The sequence below is a fragment of the Anomaloglossus baeobatrachus genome, chromosome 7 (assembly GCF_048569485.1).
Source record: "Anomaloglossus baeobatrachus isolate aAnoBae1 chromosome 7, aAnoBae1.hap1, whole genome shotgun sequence".
Lineage (NCBI taxonomy): Eukaryota > Metazoa > Chordata > Amphibia > Anura > Aromobatidae > Anomaloglossus > Anomaloglossus baeobatrachus.
The window spans coordinates 132,938,558-132,954,926 of NC_134359.1; the positions used below are offsets into that span (position 1 = coordinate 132,938,558).

The window sequence follows — 16,369 nt, forward strand, 5'->3', positions numbered from 1 at the left end:
CGCTGTGTGCTCTGCCAGTAGGGGCTGCCAAGAGACACCAGGCTCACCAGAGATGGCAGGCTGTGATCACCGCTCTCTCCGCACTCCCCAGACGGCATTGTCAGTGTTGAAAGGTTTGTTTGATTTATTTATTTATTTTTATACCATGATACTGACTCGCACACCGGGTCTGTGAATAGTTGCAGGCGGACGCTGTCGCATAGGCTGGAAGCGCGTCTGACTGCAACCAATTACAGACATCAGGCCAGTGGGCGGGAAAGCAGTGCATATGTGATGTGCAATACAGGAAGTTAAGGACAGGCTGCAAGAGCAGCTTACAGCCCCAAGGCAGCAGTGTGACAGCCATCCCAATGATTGGTGAGTATGAAGCGCTTGCTCCTATCCCTTTGCACCGGATTCCAAATGTATTTTTGAAAATGTGGTCTTCATAGGAAAACCGAATGCCGAGTTTTAAATGTAACACTCGTGTTTGCCGAGCCCGAGCAAACAAGCTCAGGCTCATACCGAACCTGAGTTTGGCAAGCCTTTATCAAACAAGGTTCACTCATCTCTAATCATATAAAGACCTGCCTGTTTGCCCACCCTATTTTAATATTGCACCCCATCCTTGAGTAAAGTCCCCAATCCTGGCCCCTTCTTGTAATAATGTCCCGATCTTAGGCCATTCCTGTAATAATGTCCCCCATTATGTGCCCCTTTCTGTAATAATATATCCATATTATTCTAAATAAAGGATTTTTCTTGGTGTTTGTGTATTTCTTTTTACTTACAGGATTAGTGATGGGGAATCTCATAGACCTCTTCCCATCACTGATTTTGGGTTAATGACAGCTGTGGGCTGTTATTAACCTTTCATTACCCCAATTGCCACCGCACCAGGGTAATCAGGATGAGCCAGATAAGGCGCCAGGCTTGTCACATCTAACGGATGCTCGGGCAGCTACAGGTTGCTATTTTTACACTGGGGGGCCTAATAACCATAGGTCTCCCCAGTCTGAGAATACCAGCCTTAGCTGTTGGGCTTTATCTTGGTTGGGCATCAAAATTGGGGGGGGGGGACTACAAATTGTTTTTTTTTCAATTATTTATTTAATTAAAGAAAAAAAAAAAGCCGCATGAGGTTCCTTTTATTTTGATACACAGCGAAGATAAGTGCAGGACTGAGGCTGCAGCTTGTAGCCGTGGGCTTTATCTGTGCTGGGTATCAGAATATGGGGGTGTTGCGGGCGGGAAAAGACGCCACTGCGCTGCGCTGGCTAACGCTCGGGTCCGGCGCTGATGCGATGGCTGCTCGGTGGCTTGAGCAGTGGGCCGGATCCAGGGACTCGAGCGGCGCTCCTGTGACGCCCTGGGCAAGCCAGGGGTCACAGGTAATGACATCACCACACCCTACACCCTGGTTAGGTACACCTAAGCTAGACCAGAAATCCTTGTTGCCTTCCTCCAGGGGCTGATGTCCACACCAGGGGGTGGAGCCAGGTGGTTGGTCTCCACCCACCAAGGAGATCACAGTCCTGGAGGAAGGAAAACACAGGCAGATAGAGTTTGGAGGAGGAAGTGGAAGGAGGAAAGGAGTAGAGAGGAGTTGAAGTGGAAAGAGAAAAAGTGACAGTTTGAAAGCCTGAAGTTGGTCCGAGTGTGTTCCCCGGACCGAGACAGCAAGGTTAGCAGACGGCGGTGACCGTCTGCAGGAGTGGCCTATCGGAGGTGCCGTAAGGACCATGGACGGGTGGTGGCCCGGCGGTACCGGACCGGTACACAAGGAGAAGCCAGCACCATAGGCAGGGGCCTTTCGGATCCCGGCAAGGCTAGGAGTCGCCGTGAATTTCCCAAATCCGTCAGTGAAGGGGACCTCCGGGTCTCCAAACAACTAAGTCCCGATTGAAGGCAACCGTCCAACCGTATGAGAGAGACACCGCCACCGCCAAGGCACCAGTTTCTCTGGGCCAGCGCCTGCGGGCAAAGGGGCTCCTCCGGCCCATATCCAAATCGGGGAGCGGGTTACCGGTGGGAACCCATCGCTACCAACATTACACAAGGTGCAGGGAAAGAGACGGTCACTGTTAACTACCGGGGAAAAGAAACAGCAGCCGTCCGTGGGAACCGTCTTTCCAGCCGTGTGTTTTACCGAGAACTGTGTCAACGTCTCAGGCTGAGTGAGTACCACCGTGCCGTACGGCACAGCGCTGCCCCCGCGACCCTGCACCTCACCAGGCCCCGCACCTGGCCTGCCATCCCTCATCCCCTACCCCATCACCGGGCCCCGGGACAACCAACCCCCTACCCACGGAGGGGAGGAATAACAACAAAGCTGCTCCCTGTCACCGCTCCCGGGATCCCCGTCCAGAGCAGCGGTGGTGTCCACACAATCACCACAACCGTGGGTGGCGTCACGGACAATATCCCCAAAACCCAAACCACCCCTTTTCACTCACGGGCGAGGAGCGCCGCTCGAGTCCCCGGGATCCGGCCCATCGCTCGAGCCACCGAGCAGCAGCGACCGCAGCAGCAGCGGAAGCCGGACCTGAGCAGTGGGAGAACGCAGCGTCCCCTCCTTCGCCCGCGACAACTTGGCATCACGAACAGGATCTTACCGCTCTGCCGTTGGGTAGAGGTGCGCCTTGTTACCGCCGGAGGTGTCCGGCCGAAAAATTTCAGAAGCCGCCATCTTTGGCGCGAAACGTTCCCGCTCGAGCGTCTTCTCGAGTAGAGGAGGCGCGAAGGCCAAAACCCCGCCCTGATAGAGGAGGGGCCGGAAAGAGGCTAAGGGGGACGGAAACAAGATGTCTGCGCCCGACGGAGCCGCTGGAGGAGCGGTGGTCGCAGCCGCAGTGGCACCCGTGGATGGGAATGGGCCTGCCGCGGTCCCAGCTCTCGCTCAGGTGATGCCGTTCTCCTTGCCCTATGTGCCCGGAGCTACCTGGCTACCGCAGTACGACGGGAAACCTGATGCGTTACAGGTCTTCCGTAAAAAGCTTAACCCGCTCCTGGAATTGTACCCCCTGACTGATAAGCAACGTGCAGCGGTAGTGCTGGGCCAGCTAACCGGCGTGGCTGAGCAGGAGGCGGACACCTGGGCCGAGGGGGACCGGTTCTCTGTAGCCACCATCTTTGAGAAACTACAGACTGCCTTTGAGACCCGTACCGAAGCTGAGCTGAGGATGCAGTTTTACCAATGCCGGCAACGGTCTGTGGATAGCATTCGGGACTACGCTTTACGTCTGCAAACCGCCCTCCGCACACTAAAGCGGGTGGGCACCATCAATGAGGCGGACAGCATCAAAATGTTAGTAGAGCAATTTGTGCAGGGGATGAGGTCCTCTGAGGATCGCAAACAACTCCGGCTGTGCGCCCTGGAACACCCTGATGTGGACTTTGCTGTGTTAAAGGAACAGGCCATTAAAGCTCTGCAACCCCCAGCTTCGGAAGGCTTGGAGCCAGCCCCGTGGCCAGTTGAGACGGCCCCCGTCGTGGTGGCCCCTGCCCTACCAGCCTCTCCAGTACCTACAGCTCTAAGCAGCACGATGGAAGAACTGGCTGCCCAAGTCCGCCGCATGGACGGAGACCTCGCCAAGATTCTCGCTGCACTCCAACCTCTGACCAGATCTCAGCCTCCAACCAAGATACAGCTCGCCGACAGCCCTGAGGATGTTCCCTGGATGCAGCGGAGAAGTGCTAACAACTCGCGGAACAGACCTCCAACCTGCTACAGGTGCAGCAAGCCTGGCCATTACTTCCGACAGTGCCCGTTAAACGAGCAACCCCTGGGGCCACGGGCCAATCCTCAGGAGTAGAACCCCGTGGCCCCCCAGACTGGCGGGACCGGTATATCGGGGCCCGGCCCATCATCCCCGTGGCTGTGGACGGCATACCGGTGATGGCTCTCTTGGACACTGGATCACAGGTAACCACCATACAATACACATTGTACCAACAGTATTGGGGGACAGACGAGCTGGCTCCCCCAGATACTAGTATAACACTGATTGCTGCTGATGGACTCCCACTGACCCAAGTGGGGTATAAACAAGTGGCCATGATGGTGGGGCGAGCTGAACTGCAACACCAGGGTATGATTGTGATCATGAATGAACCCAGTGATCATAACCCGAAGATAGTGCTGGGAACGAATGTGATGGAGCACTGTATGAGTGATGTGTTGGCCCTACTGCAGCAGCTGGCCGCCACGGCGGCGGGGAGCCAACAGAGAGCTGTGCAGCGTGAGATCCGAGCCTTGATGTACCGCCAGCATGTAAACTCAACAGGAGGAGAGATTGGTGGGGTGAGAGTGATGGATGCTGCTCCGTTGATTGTGCCCCCTAGGAGTGAGATGATGATTTGGTGTAGGGCAGCAGTAGGGCCTCGGGGGCGTGACTACCCTGCCATGATAGAGCCCATGCCCTCCGAGCACTGGCCCACAGTAATGGGCGCCCGAGGGGTGGTAGATGTAAAGAAGGGGAGAGTGCCCGTGAGGGTGCTGAACTGTGGGAAGAAGTCAGGCTTCCCCGGTATGCTACCCTTGCCAAGTTGCTCACCCTGGATCCCCACACCATCCACGGGGCAGCTCCTCCAGTTTCCCCACCTGCTACCAGCACTCATCCGCCCCAAGGGGAGTTAGACGAGTGGCACCAACAGCTACACGTGGGCACTAACGATACCCCTACACATCACAAAGAAGGGGTATACAGGGTGGTACGGGAGTATGAGCAAGTTTTTAGCAAACATCCACTAGACTTTGGGCAGATCAAAGGGGTCCAACACCACATCCCCACCGGTGAGCACCCCCCTATCAAAGAGAGGTACAGGCCTATTCCCCCTGCGCATTACCAATGTGCCAAAGACATGTTGAGGAACATGAAAGAGGCAGGGGTTATTAGGGACAGCTGTAGTCCCTGGGCCGCCCCGTTGGTACTGGTCAAGAAGAAGGATGGCACCATGTGGATGTGTGTGGATTACCGGAAGATTAACCAGATAACGCATAAAGATGCTTACCCACTGCCCCGTATTGAAGAGTCTTTGGCTGCACTGAGAACTGCGAATTACTTTTCTACCCTTGACCTCACCAGCGGGTACTGGCAAGTGGCGGTGGCACCGGAGGACCGGGAGAAAACTGTCTTCACCACCCCAATGGGGCACTGTGAATTCAATAGTATGCCGTTCGGGCTGTGCAACGCCCCTGGAACCTTCCAACGGCTGATGGAGTGCTGTCTGGGGCATCTTAACTTCGAGACCGTCCTGTTATACCTGGATGATGTGATTGTGCACTCTCAGACGTATGAAGCCCATCTGGAGCACCTGGCAGAGGTGTTCGCGTCCCTTGCCAAATACGGGATGAAGTTGAAGCCCTCTAAGTGTCACTTGCTGAAACCCAGAGTGCAGTACCTGGGGCATGTAGTGGGTCCAGAAGGTGTCGCCCCCGACCCCGAGAAGATTACTGCCATCCAAGACTGGCCGAGACCAACCACAGTGAGAGAAGTAAGGCAGTTTCTGTGTCTGGTGGGGTACTACCGACGTTTCATCAAGGGGTACACGACGATGGCTGCTCCGATGCAAGACCTCCTCGTGGGACAGACCAAAGGTGGTAGACCCATCGGAGCCCCACTGGTGTGGGAAGAAAGGCATGAGGAATCCTTCTGCCAGCTGAAAGCGGCCTTGATCAGAGAGGAGGTCCTAGCGTACCCTGATTACAGCTGCCCATTCATCCTCTACACTGATGCCAGCAATGTGGGTTTAGGGGCAGTCCTATCCCAGGTTCAGGACGGGAAGGAAAAAGTGATTGCTTATGCTAGTCGAAAGCTCCGGCCGACTGAAAGGAACCCTGAGAACTACAGCTCCTTCAAGCTCGAGCTCCTGGCACTGGTATGGGCTATCACCGAGCGGTTCCGCCACTACTTGGCCGCAGCAAAATTCACCGCTTTCACAGATAACAATCCGCTGACTCACCGGGACACGGCCAAGTTGGGCGCGTTGGAGCAGCGGTGGGTGGCTAGGCTAGCCAACTATGACTTCACAATCAAATACAGGGCCGGTCGTGTCAACATTAATGCTGATGCACTCTCTCGGATGCCCCATTTGTCAGAAGAAGGGTGCGAAGATGACGACCTTGAAGAGATCGAGTTGCCTGCATTTCACGAGCCGCCAACTGAGAAGGTACATGTCCACCAACAACGGGTGAACCTGGACCCGCTGCCAAGTCAGGAGTGGCAGGAAGCTCAAAACCAGGCGCCCGCTGTCCGCCTAGTCAAGACCCTGGTGGAGCGAGGCGCTGCTGGAATAGACCCTGCCGCCCCAGCTGAAGCCCAATGCTTGTGGAAGGAACGGACCCGGCTGTATTTACACCAAGGGAAGTTGTACCGTGAGCTGATAAACCCGAAGACTCATGAGAAAATCCACCAGTTGGTGATTCCCCAAGCTAATGTACCCACCGTTCTGCAAGCATACCATGATGGTGCCGGACACTTCGGATGGAAGAAGCTGGAGATGCTGTTGAGAGAGCGGTTCTATTGGAGTGGGATGCGGGAGTCTGTGGAGGCCTGGTGTCGAAAGTGCGGTCCTTGCACGCTGAGGAGGAAGGACGAAGCTAGCCAGAAGGCGCCCCTACACCCGATCATTACACATCAGCCGCTGGAGCTGGTCGCCTTGGACCATGTAAAGCTCACCCCCAGCCGAAGTGGGTACACCTACGCTCTGACCATAGTAGATCATTATTCAAGGTTCATGGTGGTTGTCCCGGTCAAAGACCTAACCGGCCGTACCGCCGCTAGAGCGTTCCAAGCTTACTTCTGTCGACCACATGGATACCCTGAGAAGGTGCTTACTGACCAAGGCCCAGCCTTTGAAGCGGAGGTGTTCCATGAGTTCTGTCAGCTGTACGGCTGCAAGAAGATCCGGACCATGCCTTACCATGCCCAAACCAATGGTATGTGTGAGAAGATGAACCATTTGGTCCTTGGCCTCCTCAAGACGTTACCGCTAGAAGAGCGGAACCTGTGGCCGGAGAAGCTGCCTGACTTGGTCGATATGTACAACAATATCCCGTCCAGCTCAACGAAGTGCACCCCAGCATATCTGATGAGGGCTCGCCCCGGCCGACTGCCGGTGGACCTGGAAATGGGACTGGAAGCCCCAGAAACACTCCACTCGACGGCTGAATGGGACACCCGGTGGAGGGTTCAGTACCGACAGATTCAGGAATATGTGGAGAAGAACTTAAGTCGGAGTCGGGAACAACAGGAGCGGCGCTTTAACCAGAAGGCGTCCGCTGGCCCTTTCCAGCCTGGAGATGTGGTGCTGAAGCGGAAGAGGAGAACCCACAAGCTGGATGATCAATGGGAACAAACCCCATATGTCATACAGCCCACAGGATGGGAAGATGGGAAGGCCTACCAGAGCAGTCGTGACCAAGGGGGCACTTTGGCCACGGTTTCCCGGGACCATCTGAAAAGGTGCCCACCAGCATTGAGGACAACGGCTGAAGTACCGGTTCCTCCACCAGCAGAGAAGGCAAAAGAGGTAATCCACACCGTGATGGGTGACTTCCCGGAGGATTGGCCTACACAGAACGGCGCGGTGATTCTTCCAGTGATACTATTCCCACAACCCGTGGATGAAGAAATGATGGAGGTGGTCAACCGTGAGCCAGAACCAGTGCCAGTGCCCAGGGATGAACCTGTGCCCAGCTCCCCTATGCCTTCGCCTGCCCCACACGATCACAGGGAAGAGAGACTGATTGTTCCCTCTCCCCCGCTGCCTGTCACCACTGATACCGGACCCCGGAGGTCCACCCGCCCAAACCTAGGTAGACCCCCACTTAGGTACAGGGAAACCGTTCTTTAAAAGGGGGGAAAGAGTATGTGTGTTTTAAAGTGTTGAAAGTTTTTGAAAATGAAAATGATTACCGAAGCCTCATCTGATTGAACCGTGATTGAACCGGCCGTTGCCGGCACCGTTGTCCCCGTGGGAACCGCTTGAAAAGTTGCGTAAGGTACTCCTTACGGACAAGCCCGTGAACTTGCAGGGCAACCACAAACGTTAGAGGCTTGTAAATATTGTTTTGTTGCAGCTTACCGTTACCGCCTCCGGAGAGGCAGATTGGAGGGAGGGCCCGCAGTGGAACAGGCTGGGGCCCAGCCCCCACCAGAACCGGTGGCTACCCTCTGGAGGGGAAGGACAGATCCCGCTTGGGTAACTTGGTGCTGGACTGGGGTCAAGGGGTGCTGCCTGTTTCTTAGGGGCAGCATCAGGGCCAGGTTACTTGGGTGGGTGAGAGCGGAAGCCGTAACCGTTAAAACCGTTTTGCAACATTTAAGAAAAGTGCCTCCCGTTGTGGGATGATGTTACTATACTTGTATGTGTTTCTTTTATCTTTTTCAGAAAAATAAAACCGGTGTTGGACGGGCAGCCCTCGGACGGTCTGCATTTTGCTAAGGGGGAATGTGACGCCCTGGGCAAGCCAGGGGTCACAGGTAATGACATCACCACACCCTACACCCTGGTTAGGTACACCTAAGCTAGACCAGAAATCCTTGTTGCCTTCCTCCAGGGGCTGATGTCCACACCAGGGGGTGGAGCCAGGCGGTTGGTCTCCACCCACCAAGGAGTTCACAGTCCTGGAGGAAGGAAAACACAGGCAGATAGAGTTTGGAGGAGGAAGTGGAAGGAGGAAAGGAGTAGAGAGGAGTTGAAGTGGAAAGAGAAAAAGTGACAGTTTGAAAGCCTGAAGTTGGTCCGGGTGTGTGCCCCGGACCGAGACAGCAAGGTTAACAGACGGCGGTGACCGTCTGCAGGAATGGCCTATCGGAGGTGGCGTAAGGACCGTGGACGGGTGGTGGCCCGGCGGTACCGGACCGGTACACAAGGAGAAGCCAGCACCATAGGCAGGGGCCTTTCGGATCCCAGCAAGGCTAGGAGTCACCATGAATTTGCCAAATCCGTCAGTGAAGGGGACCTCCGGGTCTCCAAACAACTAAGTCCCGATTGAAGGCAACCGTCCAACCGTATGAGAGAGACACCGCCACCGCCAAGGCACCAGTTTCTCCGGGCCAGCGCCTGCGGGCAAAGAGGGGCTCCTACGGCCCATATCCAAATCGGGGAGCGGGTTACCGGTGGGAACCCATCGCTACCAACATTACACAAGGTGCAGGGAAAGAGACAGTCACCGTTAACTACCGGGAATAAGCAACAGCAGCCGTCCGTGGGAACCGTCTTTCCAGCCGTGTGTTTTACCGAGAACTGTGTCAACGTCTCAGGCTGAGTGAGTACCACCGTGCCGTACGGCACAGCGCTGCCCCCGCAACCCTGCACCTCACCAGGCCCCGCACCTGGCCTGCCATCCCTCATCCCCTACCCCTTCACTGGGCCCCGGGACAACCAACCCCCTACCCACGGAGGGGAGGAATAACAACAAAGCTGCTCCCTGTCACCGCTCCCGGGATCCCCGTCCAGAGCAGCGGTGGTGTCCACACAATCACCACAACCGTGGGTGGCGTCACGGACAATATCCCCAAAACCCAAACCACCCCTTTTCACTCACGGGAGAGGAGCGCCGCTCGAGTCCCCGGGATCCGGCCCATCGCTCGAGCCACCGAGCAGCAGCGGCCGCAGCAGCAGCGGCAGCCGGACCCGAGCAGTAGGAGAACGCAGCGTCCCCTCCTCCGCCCGCGACACTCCTCCCCCATGAGTGAAAGGGGGTATTTTGGTTTGGGGATTTGGTCCGTGATGCCACCCACGGGTTGTGGTGAGGTTGGGCACCACCGCTGCTGGTGATGGGGATCCCGGGAGCGATGGCAGGGAGCAGCTGGGATGTTGTTTTCCCCCTCCGTGGGTAGGGGTTGGTGGTCCCGGGCACCGGTGAGGTGACGGGGAGGCAGGGTTGGATGGGTGCAGGGTTGGATGGGTGCAGGGTCGCCTGGACTGCGCAGCGCGGTGCCGGATGGCACGGTTGTACTCACTCAGCCACAAATATACGCAAAGTCTCTGGTAAACCAAACGGCTGGATGGACGGGTCCCGCAGCCGGCTGCTGTGGTTTCTCCCGGACGGTTGGTGGTGGCTGCCTTTCCCTGCACCTTTGTGTATGTTCGGTCCCGATGGATTCCCACCGGTAACCCACTCCCCAGCGTGTGTATGTGCCAGAGGAGCCCTTTTGCCCGCAGGCTCTGGCCTTTGGAACTCTAGCTGCGGCGGCAGCTTTATTTCCTTTTGCTGGTCGGACGGTTGCCTTCAATCGGGTCTTGGCTGTTAGGAAACCCCTGGGGTTCCAGTCACTGACGGATTTGACCTCTAATGGCGACTCCAAGCCTGGTCGGGGTCCGTAGGCCCTGCCTGTGTGTGCTGGCTTCACTTCGCTCCCCGGTTCGGTACCGGCGGGTCACCGCCCGTCCCCAGTCCTACGGTTCCGTGTTGATCTGCCTCTCCTGCAGACGGCCACCACCGTCTGCCATCCTTGCTCTTAGTGCCCGGGCCATACACCCGGACACGGTCAGTTTGCTCTTCTCCTACCACTTCCCTAACTGAACTCTACTCTTCACTCACTGATCTGACTTCCTTCTCCCGCCTCCAGGACTGTGAACTCCTCAGTGGGTGGGGCCAACCGCCTGGCTCCACCCCACCTGGTGTGGACATCAGCCCCTGGAGAGAGGCAACAAGGATTTTGTGTCTGGCTGATGTGCCTGTCTCAGGGTGGGGGTGTATGTTGTAGTACCTGTGACGACCTGGCTAGTCCAGGGCGCCACAGAGGGTCCCTACATAAATTGTTTTATTTATTTATTTTTATACCATGATACTGACGATAGATGCTAGAATTTATGGGCTCCTTCCAGGTATGATGTAATTTCAACACGCCCCTATCACATGATAGGGGTATGGTCAAAATGCAGTCCAAAGTTTTTAGCCAGAATAAACATTATTTTTCTAAGTCCACGTGGGCATGGAGTTGTCTATAATAGAAGCGGGGGTCTGGGGGTATTACCTCCAGATAAGGGGGATGCAGGGGGGGCAAAGCCCCTCCTTGCATGATTATGGTGGACCCCCCCCATCTGGGGGTCTTACCCCCAGACCCCCGCTTCTATTATAAACAACTCCATGACCATGTCGACTTAGAAAAATAATGTTGCTTCCTCGTATCACCTATGTTGGCAGAGGCCTTTGATGATATCATGCCCATGTGACCAGAAGAGGCGGCCCTTCTGGTCCTATGGGCATGACGTCAGCAAAGGTCCTTTTAGCCACTGGGATTTACACTTTCCCGTAGCAGATGTAGACATGCGGACCTGGAAGAAACAGCATCGCCGGGGACAGCATTATCGGTAAGTACCCAGCAGTGTGTGTGAAATGACAGGAGGTCATCAGAGTATCTAATGAACTCAAATTACCTCCTGATGACACCGCTGCAACACCAGCACTTTCGGGTGTTGCGGGATTTTTGTCAGGAGGTGATCTGAGTTAAAGGTATAAAGGTTTGGATTAAAGGGTGCTTTACACACTGCGACATCGCTAGCGATAGCTAGCGATGTCGTGCGCGATAGCACCCGCCCCCATAGTTCATGTGACATTTGGTGATCACTGTCGTAGTGAACATTATCGCTACGGCAGTGTCACACGCACATACCTTTTCAGTAACGTCACTGTGACCGCCAAACAATCCTTCCTTCAAAGGGGAGGTGCGTTCGGCGTCATAGCGATGTCACTGCGGCGTCACTAAGCGGCCGCCCAATAGCAGAGGAGGGGAGGAGATGAGCGGCCGGAACATGCCGCCCACCTCCTTCCTTCCTCATTGCAGTGGCCGCAGGTACGAGGTTGTTCCTTGTTCCTGCAGTGTCACACATAGCGATGTGTGCTGCCGCAGGAATGACAAACAACATTGCAACTGACCAGACAACGATTTTTGGTAATGAACGACGTGTCACAGACCAACAATTTTTCCCTCTTTTGCGATCGTTTAAGGTCACTCATAGGTGTCACACGCTGCGATGTCACTAACGGCGCCGGATGTGCGTCACAAACACCATGACCCCGACGATATATCGTTAGCGATCTTGCAGCTTGTAAAGCACCCTATAGGCTCGGGTTCAATTTGGTTAGATAAAGGCTTGCAAGCTCACCCTTTGCTCGGCTAGCCGAGCCGCAGGGGGTTCACTCATCTCTATATATGATCTAAAATGCTACTAGGGCCCATACATCTGACCAACATGCAAGTGGGTGCCCAGGTCCAAATTATGCACAAGGTCCCATTTGACTATAGTTACACCAATACTTAGTAACATCATGTTTTTCTTAAACTAAGCAAAGCAACATGAGGATGAAACATTAGTATTTGCACTTACGATAGATATTCTCAAGGACGGAATTAACAATCTGCTGTAGAAAGTCATTCACTAGAATAATTAAAGTAAGGCACAAAGAGACAATGAGCTTCAAACATATTCCAGTATCAAAAGGGTTAAGAGGAATACAGATCCCAGATGTTTACCTGCTAAAGCTTCCCCCTCTATTCCTCTTCAATCTGTTCTTTGCTGGGATAGAAATGGCCAGAGCCAGCTGCCCACAATCTTGTGTGCTTGGCTCCATTTTAATACACTGGTTACCCACGATGCTCGGGGAGCTGATGTCAGCGCATCAGCAGGGTCCCTGGAGCGTGTCTGAACGGAGCCCATTATAGTGACGATTTAAAGACAGGTTTTTAAAAACAATGGTGACAGAATTAAACAAATGAATGGCGCGCATGGCTACGTCCTTAGCTGTTCTTTTCCAAACAAAAGAAAACGCACATATGGAGAAAGGCATGCTTTAATTAATCCGATGATCCCTTATTAAAGCTGCAGTCCCACTTACTACAGTGACACACACTGTAACTGCCTTGCAGGAAAACCGAGGGCACTATTACCTCAGCTGAGGAGATTGATATTTAGCATGGCTGTAAAATACAACTTTACTCTTTAGAGCTACTTAATATCTAAAGTAAAATGAAGTACCGTCCTTTACTTAACTGTACGGGATTCTGACTAAGACGCGTACAGATCTTGGGTTAGTGGTTCTCTTTTCTTCATTTTTATAAGGTATAGTTAATGTATTTTAACTTTTGATATTATAAAACTAATTAGCTACAATAAATTTTTCTGATGCCTGTATTCCTGATATTTCAATTTCACACAGTAAAGGCTGCTTTACACGTATCAATTTATCGTGCGTTTGCATGAGCGATCGCACCCGCCCCCATCGTTTGTGCAATTTGTTGCCCGTGTCGCACAAACTTGGTAACCCCCGTCACATGTACTTACCTCCCGAACGACCTCGCTGTGGGCGGCGAACATCCTCTTCCTGAAGGGGGAGGGACGTTCGGCATCACAGCAACGTCAGACAGCGGCCGGTCAATAGAAGCAGAGGGGCGGAGATGAGCGGGATGTAAACATCCCGCCCACCTCCTTCCTTCCGCATTGCCGGCGGCCGCAGGTAAGCTGCAGTTCATCATTCCCAGGGTGTCACACGGAGCGACGTGTGCTGTCTTGGGAACGATGAACAACCGGCATGCAGAAGGACGTTCAATTTTTTTGAAAATGAGCGACGTGTCATTGAGCAATGATAAGTTGAGTATTTTTGCTCGTTCACATTCGCTCATTTGTGTTACACGCTACGATATGTCAAACGAGGCCGGATGTGCGCCACTAACGACGTGACCCCAACGACATATCGTTAGATATATCGTAGTGTGTAAAACGGCCTTAAGCCACCAAGGAATAAATACAATTTATATAGGATATATGTCAGAATGCAATAATACATATAATAATATCATAAATAGTAAATGCAAAAGTGATATCTACCTAAATAATGTCATTGTGCTAAACAATTATATTTTTGCTATTTTTAATTTAAAAAATTCTCTCATATAAAAGTTAATTATATGTTCTTCTGTTTTAGTTTGTATTGTTTACATTCAACATCACGTCAGTATCACCGTATGAGGGCTTACTTTTTGCAGGATGAGTTGCACCTTTGAATAAAACCATTAATTTTACCATATTATGTACTGGAAAACGAGAAACATTCCAAGTGCAGTGAAATTGCAAAAAAAGTGCAATTGCATGATTGTTTTGGGGGTCTTTTATTTACCACGTTCACTATATGGTAAAAGTAACCTGTTAGTATGATGCCTCAGGTCGATATGAGTTTGTAGATTCCAAACATGTATACATTTACTTTTATCTAAGGGGTGAAAAAAAAAACGATTGTTCAAAAAAAGAATATTGCTTTTGTTGCCATTTTCCGTGACCTGTACTGTTCTCACTTTTCAGGATCTGGGGCTCAGTCATGGCTTATTTTTTGCGTCTTGATCTGGCATTTTTAATTATACAATTTGTGCTTAGATGCAATGTTTTAATTGCCTGTTATTGAATTTTAATGCAATGTTGCGACGACTAATAAACTTAATTTTCGTAAGGAATTTTTTTCTTGCCACACCGTGTACTGATCAGATTAATTTATTTTATATTTTTTTTTGTTTATTTTACTTTCAATGAGGCGAAACAGTGATGATATGAACTTTTAGTTTTTTTTCAATTCTTCATTCACTTTAAACCTTTTTTGATTTTACTAGTCCCCCTAGTAGACTTTATCACTGTACACTGCGAACACTTGTGCTGATCAGAGCGATGCTGCAGCATCACTCTAATCAGCGAAAATGCAGTGTTCCTGTGAGTGCCGGCCCTCTGTCAGGGGGACACCACCCAGGACATTTATAAATGTCCAAGGTCATGAAGGGGTTAAATGCAAATTTTTTTTCTGGTATAATTTCTAAGTTATATACCACTTTGGTATTTGGTGATCTGGTGACTCCTTTTTAAAGATGATGGCTTTCATTTTAGGAAACTAGTGAGCCAAAATGTTTTTTTATGTATTCAAAATATTAAAAATTGTTACCATGCATAAAGAATAAAATTGCTTTTAATAAAAAAATAAAAATAATGAAAAATGTATATATACAGACATAAAAAGATAGAGGCAGTACTCCAGGTAACTAATGCTTAATGCACTTGAAACAAAATGTTGCCACATGGGTGTGGCGCCACTGCAGCTTCAGGCACCACAGGGTACTGCATCATCTTGGATACGGAGGAGGTCGTCGCCGGTAAACCACCAACAATACACTCAATCAACACATAACACAGGAGCTCTTCCACTGGGACTGATCTAGGGTACGTGCTGGGGTGGCCATCATGTATGGGACCTCTTGCCCACTAGTTCAGGAACCTGGGAGGCGGGGCACCAACAGGGAAGTTAGGAGCCATCACACTCAATAGTCAGTCTGTTCCGGGTACAGCAAGCGCCAGGTCGCACTCAGGAGGAGATAAGAACGGACAGTTCGGGACCCGTGGTGTGGAGCTGGAAGCTCGACCCGGGTTCTTAGGAAAGATGGGGGATCCCAGGGTTCGTGTGAAGTGCAGAAGGCACTCACGACCCATTCCATAGCCCAGGAGCTGGGGGTGGAGGGAAGCCATTGAAAGGAGATGCACAGAATGAAACATCAACCTCGACATCTGAAGTATCCGGGATCAGCTGAAGACCATCACAGCATAGCTCGGTGCTCTAATGGCAGTGTGCTCCAAGTGAGTAAAGAACGTGAACTGCACCCTCTGTGTCATCCCGTTACTGCCAGCGCTTCCAACATCATGCCCCTGCGCCATAGGTGACTAATACGACTCCCAACATCCTCCCTGGGGCTTAGCTCTACCTGTGGAGAGCTGTAACATCCGAGCTGCATCACCATCTGCCCCAGAAGAGAGAGCACCTGCAGCGACGGCTCATCATATTGGCCACACACCACAGGTGTCATCACAAACAACTACCCCCATCATCCCCATCCCCAGTCTTTTATTGACACCAGGCGGGGTCATGGAATCGGGCAATGCCACCGCAGTGACTCAGGAGAAGGACCGCAGGCCGGTGATGTGATGGGTAGCCTCCGACCCCGTGAGTGCGTTAACTTCGCATCAGGAAGAGGATTTTGTGACCGCAACCGCTGGTACTGTGCACCTATAGACTGTATGCAAAGAGACTGTACCCAGGCGTCCCGAGGAAGTACCGGTGACATGACCCGTAATCACCCCTGAGCTGTTGGAGGAAGGAGTGAGGCGGTTGCGGGGCTCAGTTGCTGGAGCTGCAGGAGGGAACCATCCGGAGGTGGCAGGAGACTCTGATGGAAGCAACGTAGGTGCTGACCCCAGAGGGGAAGGAACCTGGCCCCGAGGAGGTGCGTGGAGCGGCAGCAGCTGTGGTCCTGGAAGCCGGTGATGGTTATCTGGCAGGACCGTTGGCGGAGCCTCCGGCTGCTGTACCTGGCCGCAGCAGACCAAGCGTGGCCTAGGATGCGATGGT

The 16,369-nt window shown here is 52.7% G+C and overlaps 1 protein-coding gene across 2 annotated transcripts in view; it reads right to left on the reverse strand.

Moving 5' to 3' along the window:
• CPO (carboxypeptidase O) overlaps nt 1-16,369 on the reverse strand; it is a 417,896-nt gene that overhangs the window by 230,316 nt on the left and 171,211 nt on the right. Inside the window, exon 1 of one of the 2 annotated variants that reach the window (XM_075317718.1) lies at nt 12,468-12,531. The exons of the other annotated variant lie outside the window; for it this stretch is intronic. The gene's annotated coding sequence lies outside the window, so the exon portion shown is untranslated. Of the gene's footprint in view, nt 1-12,467; nt 12,532-16,369 lie in introns of those variants that run through there. 2 annotated transcript variants of the gene reach the window in all.